Source organism: Dromiciops gliroides, chromosome 6, assembly GCF_019393635.1.
Source record: "Dromiciops gliroides isolate mDroGli1 chromosome 6, mDroGli1.pri, whole genome shotgun sequence".
NCBI lineage: Eukaryota > Metazoa > Chordata > Mammalia > Microbiotheria > Microbiotheriidae > Dromiciops > Dromiciops gliroides.
Genome location: NC_057866.1, coordinates 240739217 through 240749602, shown reverse-complemented (window position 1 = coordinate 240749602; position 10386 = coordinate 240739217). Strand labels below are relative to the sequence as shown.

General features: G+C 34.6%; 1 pseudogene; it reads right to left on the bottom strand.

The window, feature by feature from the left end:
• Nucleotides 1–1214: 1214 nt before the first annotated feature.
• LOC122732251 lies at nt 1215–6811 on the bottom strand (annotated as a pseudogene).
• Between the last annotated feature and the right edge of the window lie 3575 nt (nt 6812–10386).

The window sequence follows — 10386 nt, the reverse complement described above, 5'->3', positions numbered from 1 at the left end:
AGAAATTAATGCTCTTTTCATCTTTCCCTCTCAGAATCCTCACTTTCTTCCTAGGTTTGACTCAGATACCACCTCCTCTATGGAATCTTCCCTTCCTACCCTTCAACTGTTAATGCCTCATTTTGGTTAGTATTCATAAGTATTCATAAGTATGTATTAAAAATCTACAATGTGCCAGGCACTGTTCTAACTGACTGGGAATGCAAAGAAAAGAAAAAAGGCCTTACCTTAAGGGAGCTCACAATCCATTTGGGGAGACACATGCAAAACCTTTGTATAATCAAGCTATATACAGGATTGAAAAAGGCATAAAGGAAGGGAATACACTGAAATTCACAAGGATTTTCTATTAAAGGTGGGATACAAACTGGCCCTTAAAGGAAACCAGGGGATATAGGAGATAGAAAAGAGGGACAGAATTCTAGGCATGGGGACCAGGTAGAAAAAATATTCTTAGTCTAAAATACAGTTTCTGGTTTGAGAAAGAGCAAGGAGACCAACGTCTCTGGATAGAAGAATTCATAGAGGGTGTGTAACGTAAAAAGACAGGGTTCAAAAGTCCTTGGGTTTCCCCAATCCTGTGAAGCTAATACCTCCCACAATCCCTAAGTCTATCCTTATAGCTAAAAAAAGCTACACTTTCTTTATTTATCTTAAACAAGAAGTTTATTTAAACAAAAAGATGTTTGACTTGAAGGGAAAACTATCTAGGATCAATTTCTTTATAGTAATTTATCCCTACTGAGAGACAGAGATTGCCCTACATGTAGCAGCTACGTACAAAAAAAGTTATAAAATCATCCTTGGTTTTACAATGATAAAGGAAAAGCATTGAAATTATCCAATCAAACAAGGTATGCAAGGGTTTTTTTTTGTTGTTTGTTTTGTTTGTTTTGTTGTTGTTGTTGTTGTTGTTGTTAAACAGTGAGAGCAAAATAACTTACTGGAATATAAAGATAAAAGTTGAATAAGCATGTCACTAATGGAAAAAAGGGAAATTTTCACAGAACCAGTTTGTTTTTCCACTCCCTATCTCCATTTGGTGTTGACCAAAACATACCATTGGCCATTTAGTTAAAAAAATATGCATTATTCCTGTGCACATACACCAGTTACTTTATGTACAATAAAGGAATGGGGGAAGGGAATCAAAGAAGAGAGATAACTATACTGCAGTAGTCAGGATGTGGATGAACCAAATCTTGATTTTCTTACTAAGAATGCATTGTTTTCCTTGGGTGCACAGTTCTGGAGTAGAGTTGCAGGTTCTCTTTGTAGTAAACACCACCTGTCTACTGCTGAAATACATCAATTGTATCTTCATCCTCCATTTCCGACTGTGCAGTTATGACTGTTCCATTGATTGGTTGCCCATCAAATCAGAATGTAATCTGCCTCATTGACAAACCCTGTCATTCACAATATGCTTTCATTAGTTTACTATGTGGTGCATGCCTCTTAATCTTAAATTGTACCACTGAACCATCTTGCCCTGCCACCTTCAAATTAATGTGGTCTTTTCAGTCTTGACTCCTTCCTTCGGCTTTTCGTCTGCCATGGTGAGTCCGGGGGTCTCCTCAGCTGCTGCTTGACAAAAGAGGCACCAGAATGGTCTGCTCCAAGGGAACAGGGGGAGAATCAGCAGCGGTAGGAGTAGGAGCAGTAGGAGGAGGAGGAGGAAGATGATGGTGGTGGTGATGGTGAGGAAGAGGACGAGAAGAAGAAGGAGGAGAAGGACGAGGAGGAGGAAAAAAAGCTACACTTTCAATAAACCCTATTCCTGATCAAGAGCTATGAAGGCATGGAAATGAATAAATCCATAGATAAAGAAATAGTACAAAAGTTGTCAGCTATAGGTAGCTCATACTGGCTTATTAGGACCAATTGAGAAATTTTCAACTTGAGCATCTATACCTCATAAAACACCACATTGTATAAATCACTGCTTGATTTATTATTTTGTTGATTTGATTGATTTTTTAAATGTGGTGGAGAAGAGTTAATGATGCAGATTAAAATTAAAAGTGTGCTTTATTTTTCTTTTTGGAGAGATGATTGTTAAACATTTATCAGAACAGCAATTGAGTAGATTAAAAGAAGAATGGCCAGGATCCAGTGGCTGAACTCCTTAAGAAAGAAGGGGAAATGGTCTGTAGGTTGGTGATGTCTATAACAATGAACTTACTGGGCTGTGTTCAAGTAGCCAGAGTAGATTTCAAAGTTGCATAGGTTGCTGACTTTTGAAGGAGAGAGGGAAACATTTCTACCATTTTTCCTCATCCAAGAAGTATGTCAGGGAGATGGCTGCTTTTCTCACTTTTCTTTTAGGGGGATTAATCTTAAATTCCCATGAAGGTCATTATATTTGTAGGAGAAGGACTCTCCAGCTAACCTACAGGGGTAGGAGAAGGAATTCTCCTACCCTTGTAGGTGAGCTCCTCAGTGTTACCATAATTCCAGCTTAGTTTCCCCTGAATTCAATATGCAAGGTATTAAAAATCTAAGAAATACTTTGAGTCAGGTAAACATTTTCAATCATTAAACACTATGTTTTTATTCATAAGATCAATCATGATTAGGTATTGTTGAGAATTCCATTTTATCCACAGAAGCATTCGTTGAGGAGAAAAAGGCATGAATTTTTAGTTTTCAGGGAAAAAAAAGCAACACAGGACTATAGTTTAATGTTCTTTTTGAGGGAACAGAAGGAGAGCTCAGGCAGCTTGCTGATTCCTCTCTGCCATTTTGGCTCTGCCTATCTCAGGTCTACAGTTTAGATAGTTAGATAATGATGTAGCATGTGAAAAAAACTGTGTGATTGTGAAACAATATAACAAAATAACATTTAAACCTGCAAATGAAATACAAATAGAAAGTTTAAAAAAGTATTTGGAAATAATTTCAAGCTGGTAGTAATGTTCAAGGGAAAACGTTATTTGCATGAAAGTATATGAGAAATATGAAGTTAGGAGTTGCTACAACAAGGGGAAAGCTTGATATGATATGTATTTTCATCTGTATGACAACACATAATCTAATGAGTGAAAACAGATCTCATCTGCATAAACACATTTTAGTAAGATTCTACTAGTAGTATTTTAAGTATATAAAGAGAATAGCCTACAAGACAAAGAACTATACTTAATGGATGTCTTTAAAAATGAAGGTAAATTAGAATTCATTAAATACATGAATTTCCTTCTTAATTTCAATTGTAAGGAAAAGAGTAGTTTATATATAAAAACAATGTTATTAACAAGACTCTAGATGGATTTCATTATAATTAGTGCTAAGGAGGATAAACAAACAAGTGGTTAAACTGAGCTATTTCTGTGATGTCTAAATAATTGACTGATGCAGTAATTCTCATAAAATTTCTCATCAATGGAAGGAAAAAAATACAACCATTAGTTTGATTTATTTGGCAGATATTCAACAGAAATAGACATTTCTCTCAAAAATCCAAACTGGTTTCTAAAAGAAATATTCTCTTGAGGTGAAGATTGCTTCTCTAATCCTACTTTCAGAAGAGCATTTGATCATACATTTAGAGTTAGAAATCAGTCAATAAACAATCTTAATAAATGCTTACTATGCGCCAGGCACTTTACCAAGCTTTTGAGGATACAAAGAAAGACAAAAACATCTCCACTCTCAAGGAGCTTACAGTTGTTTGGGGAAGACATGTAAACAAATATGTAGAAACAAAGTATATGCAGTATAAATTGGTATTAATCAACAGAGTGAAGGTACAAGATTTATCCTTAGAAATAATAACAAGGGGTAGCTAGGTGGCGCAGTGGATAGAGCACCGGCCCTGAATTCAGGAGGACCTGAGTTCAAGTTTGGTCTCAGACACTTAACACTTGCTGGCTGTGTGACCCTGGGCAAGTCACTTAACCCCAATTGCCTCACACCAAAAACAAAGAAAGAAAGAAAGAAAAAGAAATAATAACAAATAAATAATGATAACTTGTTCATTAAAGTCTTGTTATAATAGTTGTTTTACATGGAATTTAAAGAAAGCAAAGAAGGACAAGAGATGGAGATGATGAAAAAAGTAAATTCAAGACAAATAAGTAACTGAAAATTTTCCTAATATAATATTGGTGGACTTGTAAATTTTTCAACAATTCTAGAACATAATTTGGAACTATATCCAAAAATATTAATCTGTTTGTCCCAGAAATGCTATTACTAGATCTCTTCTCCAAAGATATCAGAGAAAGAGGAAAATTATGAATATGTACAAAAATATTTATAATAGCTCCTTCAGTAGTATCAGAGTTGGTATCTTAAGGGACTGCCATCATTTGGAGAATGGCTAAACACATCATGCCATATGATTATGAATGAATGCTCTCATGCCAGAAAAAATGATAAAGTATATGATTTCATTAAAAAAATAAAACTTGTGAAAAAAGTACTAATGCAAAGTGAAGTGAGGAGTACCAGAATGGTGTATAAAATATGAACAATACTGTAAGGAAAATAAATTTTGAAAAAAAATAACTTTGATCAACACAATGGTCATTCATGACTCCCAAACCCCAAGAGAACTGATTAATTCAGAGTAACAATTGAAGCATTTTTTCCTTCGTCCCTTCGTGCCTTCCTCCCTTCGTCCCTTCCTCCCTCCCTTCCTTCCTTTCTTCCTTGCTTCCTTCCTTCCTTTCTTCCTTCCTTCCATTCTTCCTTCCTTCCTTTCATCCTTCCTTCCTTCCTTCCTTCCTTCCTTCCTTCCTTCCTTCCTTCCTTCCTTCCTTCCTTCCTTCCTTTCTTTCTTCCTTCTTTTTGGAGTTTGCTTTCTATAACTATACATATTTTAATGAGTTTTCTTTTCTCAGTGGGTGGGAAAAGAGGGTGGGGTAAATTTAGAAATTAAAATAAATTAAAATTGATTTTTTAAAATAAATGTTCCCTGAAATCAGGAAACAGATTGTCCCATTCAAGGGATAATAAGGGATGCTCATGTTCCTGGACCATAGCATATGTGGGGTGGTTAATGAATACAAATATTTGAAAAGTAGGAGGGAGCTTGCTCAAGTAGGACTTTTAATACCCACTGGTGAATTTTTATTGATCCTGGAGATGCTATGGAGCCACTGGATTTGATTGAAGAGGAGATTCACATGGTCAGATGGCACTTTGGAGAGATCAATGCAATCGCTTAGTGGAGAGTTGATTGGAATGGAGAAAGACTTGAGACAAAGATGGGAAAAACAGGAAGGCTGTTGGAATAGTCCAGGTATGAGGTAATGAAGTCTTGTACCAGATTGATTGTAGTCAGAGGACAGAAGGGGAGGTATAAAAATATTTGAAAAGGTATAAAATGAGAGATAAGCTAATAAGGGTTGTGAAGCTAGATGACTGGGAGAATTGTTAAACCCTCAATGGTAATGGGGAATTTAGGGGAAAATAAGTAATTTAGAGGAAAAAAATAGGGAAATTAGGAAAAAAACCCAAAAGTTTTGTTGGGAATATAATGAGTTCAAAAAGGTATTTGTTTGGCAAAGAAAAAGGCAATTTCTTCGCATGAGACATGGTTGAATGAAGAGTTATTGGCAAACGGTATCTTCGTGGTATGAGAGAAAGAAGAGGAGAGAATAAGTTTGTTGTTGTTCAGTCATTTCACTTGTGTCTAACACTTCATGACCCCATTTGTGGTTTTCTTGGCAAAGACACTAGAGTAGTTTGACATTTCCTTCCCTGGAGAGAATAAGGAGTTCATGGCTAATAAACTCATTTTTGGGGGGTGGGGGGGAGATATAATATTAGGTAGTAAACAGAACCTATTAACCTTTGAAAGAACTAACCTTTAAGCAATAAAAAGTCTGTCATTAAAACTTCTTTAACTATCATCTTTTATTATAAGAACATTTTTATTAGAACATAAGAACAGTACATTTGAGTTAGCAGCTTTTCTAGGATGTTAGTTGTACATTCCTTACATAACTGTGCATGTTTATAAAACATTCTCAAACAATGTGATTAGATGAAAAACATGTGAATGTGTTTTTAAGAACTATAATATACTGAGAGTGGTAATTATCACTGATATATAATTTTGAGTAAGAAAAAGAATATTGATAGAAATTTCAAAATATTAGTGATTTTCCCTGATTCATAATGAATCATGCTACCTATAAATTAATAGGCTAAAATTGATTTAATTGTCACTATATATATCCTGGAAACATGCTTATACATAACATTTCAAATCCACACATACCACAAAATTACCCTAAAGAAGGTATTATAAATTATTTCCCCATAAATCTAAAATGTTCTCCCTCTCCTAATTGAATAAAATGGTGAATACAACTGTGATTTATTCATCAATAAGTACAATAGCTAATTGCTATGAGGATATCATTGTTCAGTTGCTCAGCTGTTTCTAACTAACACTTTGTGACTCTGCAAAGGGTATTCTTGGTAAAGATACTATAGTAATTTGCCATTTCCTTCTACAGGGGATTAAGGCACACTGAGGTTAAGTGCCTTGCCCAGAGTCACACCATTGCTGAGTGTCTGAGACCAGATTTGAAGTCAGGTCTTCTAACTCCATGTATAGCACTCTCTCCACTGAGTCATCTTGCTGCCTCCATTGGCATGAGTATAAAAAGGCTGAAATTAGAAAGTAGAAGGGGGAAGTGAACAAAAGGTAGGTAATAATAATAAAAAATGTATACTAACAGGCAAATAAGTTCTTCTATAATTCACAGCATGACAATTTGAGGGAGTTGTTTAATTTTTGTTTATCTATTTGATAAACCATCATTCTTACAATGTAGAATCCTCTTACCTGCATCTCATACCTTGCTGACTTCATTATTCAGTTCAAACACTACTTTTTAGACAGAGGGTTTTTTTTGTTTGTCCCTCATTTTCAAGGAGGACCATGACATTGGGGTAGTGTCATTTCTTGCACTGAATTAACTTTATGTGGCTCCTCCAGAGCTATCTGGATGTAGTGGCAAGATGGACATCAGGACAACTGGAGATGGACTTGGGGTTAAGTGAATTGCCCAGGGTCACACAGCTAGTGAAAATATCTGAGGTGAGATTTGAACTCAAATCCCCCTAACTTCAGGTCCAGTGTGTTATCCACTGTGCCACCTAGCTGCCCCAAGCTTTTAGACGAAACCATTCCCAATTATCCCAAATTTTCTACTCTCCTTAATTACTTTATGTTTGTTTTGTACAATTTTTTCTACACGTGTATATAATAGGGGTTTTGCTCATGTCCCTAGGAGACCAGCCTGCCATGTGGCAAAGCTGAGAAACCTGTTTCTGGGAGAAAATGATAATATAGAAGAGAAGTGCTTTGTAGAGGATTAGCATGTGTAGACATTCAGTAAACCTATTCTAGTTTGCTAACTATAAAGCAAGAAGGAATTTTTTTTTAAACTTGCTGCATAGCTGAAACTTAGGGAATCTTCAAAAAGGCCTGAATGGGCATCAGCTTAATCTTTTTGGCTGGCCTCTAAGCTAAACTGGGGCTGTGGTGGTGTCTATCTTTGTTCAAAGGATCTGGTGAGAGACAATGCTGGAAGGAACTGTTGGAGGCATTCTTACCTCTGAGGTAATGTGCCCCTGTGAAAAGGTGGCACCTCTGGGTTTTTTCCCTTTCATTCCAGGTAAAGGGAGTAGAATCTCCAATCTTGTGAATTATGAAAAGCCAGAGTAAATCATAGGAATTTAGAAGTTTGTTCTGAGCTATATTTAAAAGTCAGCCCAATATTGATGCTTCAAGAAGCAAGGGGACTTTGGGAAGTAACCTTCAGGACCTAGGCCAGCAGAAGTTGAGAAAAGAACTTATCTAGTAGTCAGACCAAAATTATACAGGGAATGAGTTAAGAGATGTTGGGGGTGTATATAGGAACATTTACTTTGTTCTTGCTATATATCCAAAACAATAATCTTGTGGGAAGTCAAGGTTGATGGAAAATCACTGCATTACCTGTCAGTGAAAAAACATAAAAGCAGACTTCACTTCCAAAAGAGGAAAGAACTCAAGGTTTCTATATAATGAGGTGAAACATATCCTATGGATTATAGTTTATTTTATTATTTTTATTATGATTTATTTTATTTATGGTTCTTGGTTCCAATCTCTATCCCTCCTTCTCTCCCCCTCCCTGAAGTGGCAAACAATTTGATATGGGTTATACATGTATGATCATGCAAAAAATCACCTTATTTGTCATTTTTTACAAGTAAATTAAATCAGGAAAAATGTAAAAAAAGTAAGAATGCGAAAAATGGCATGCTTCAATCTGTATTCAATCAACATCAGTTCTTTCTTTGGAGGTGGATAGTATGTTTCATCAATAGTCCTTTGGGATTGCCTTGAATCATTGCAATTGCTGAGAATAGTCATGCATTCACAGTTCTTCATCAAACAATATTGCTGTCTTTGTGTACAGTGTTCTTTTAGTTCTGCTCACTTCCCAATACATCATTTCATACATGTCTTTACAAGCTTTTCTAAAGTCATCCTACTTGTCATTTCTTATTCCACAATATTACATCATCATCATATACCAACATTTATTTAGCCATTCCCCAATTGATAGGCATCCCTTTTATTTCCAATTCTTAGCCACCACAAAAAGAGCTGCTATAAATACTTTTGTACAAACAGGTCTTTTTCTCCTTATTGGAATGTCTTTGGGCTATAAACCTAATAGTGGTTTTGCTGGATCAAAGGGTATGCATAATTCTATAGACCTTTGGACATAATTCCAAAATTACTCTCCAGAATGGTTAGATCTTTTCACAACTCCACCAACAGTGGATTAGCATCCCAGCTTTCCCACATTCCCTCTAGTAACCAATATTTTCCATTTTTGTTATATTTACCACACTGATAGGTGTAAGTTAATACCTCAGATTTGTTTTAATTTGCATTTCTCTTATCAATAATGATCTAGAGCATTTTTTCATATGATTCTTGATATGATTTCTTACTCTGAAAACTGCATGTTCAAATCCTTTGACCATTTATCAATTGGAGAATGACATGTATTTTTCTAAATTTGATTCAGTTCTTTATATATTGAGAAATGAGGCCTTTATCAGAGATTTTTGTTTTAAAAATTCTTCCCAGTTGTCTACCTCCCTTGTAATCTTGGTTACATTAGTTTGTTTTTGAAAAAGCTTTTTTATTTTATATAATCAACATGATCAATTTTACATTTTGTTTTATTCTCTATATCATCTTTGCTCTTAAATTCTTCCCCTGTCCATAAATACGACAGATAAACAATTCTAGAATCCCTTAATTTTCTTATAGTGTCATCCTCATGTAACCATATTGACCTTACTTTTGTATATGGTGTGAGATGTTGGTCTATATCTAATTTCTGCCATACTGTTTTCCAGTTTTCCAGCTGATTTTGTTAAATAATGAGTTTTTGTTTCAAAAGCTTGGAACTTTGGGTTTATTACTATAGTCATTAACTATCATGTAGTTTCTATTTATTCTATTCCACTTATCTACATCTTTGTTTCTTAGCCATTACTAGATAGTTTTGATAATTACAGCTTTATAATACAGTTTGAAATCTGGTATTGCTAAACCATCATCTTTTATATTTTTTTTCCTTGTTTCCCAAAATATCCTTGACTTTTGTTTTTTCCAGATCAATTTTGTTATTATTTTTTCTAGTTCTATAAAATACCTTTGTGATAGTTTAATTGTTATGGCAATAAATAAATAAATTAACTTAGGTAGGATTGCTATTTTTATTATACTGGCTTTGCCCACTCATGAGCAATTAATATTTTTCCAATTGTTAAGATCTGACTTTATTTTTGTGAAAAAGTGTTTTGTAGTTCTGTTTATATAGTTGCTGTGTTTGTTTTGGGAGATAGAATCCCAAGTATTTTATATCGGCCACAGTTATTTTAAATGGAATTTCTCTTTTTATCTGTTGTTGCTGGACTTTATTGGTAATACACATATATGTGTATGTGTGTGTGCATCTGTGTGTATACAAACACATATATATGCTGATAATTTATGTGGATTTATTTTGTAGCCTGCAACTTTGCTAAAGTTGTTAATAATTTCAAGTGGTTTTTAGTTAATTATCTAGGATTTTCTAAGTATAACATCATATTATCTGCAAAGAGTGATAGTTTTGTTTCCTCATTGCCTATCCTAATTCCTTCAATTTATTTTTCTTCTCTTATAGCTATAACTAATATTTCTAATACAATATTTAAAAATAGAGATGATAATCGACTTCCTTGCTTTACCCCTGATTGTACTGGAAAGGCTTTTAGGTTATCCCCCTTATATATAATACTTGCTGATGGTTTTGGATAAACAGTACTTACATTTTCTGGTAAACTTTTGTTATGCTTTCTAGTGTTTTT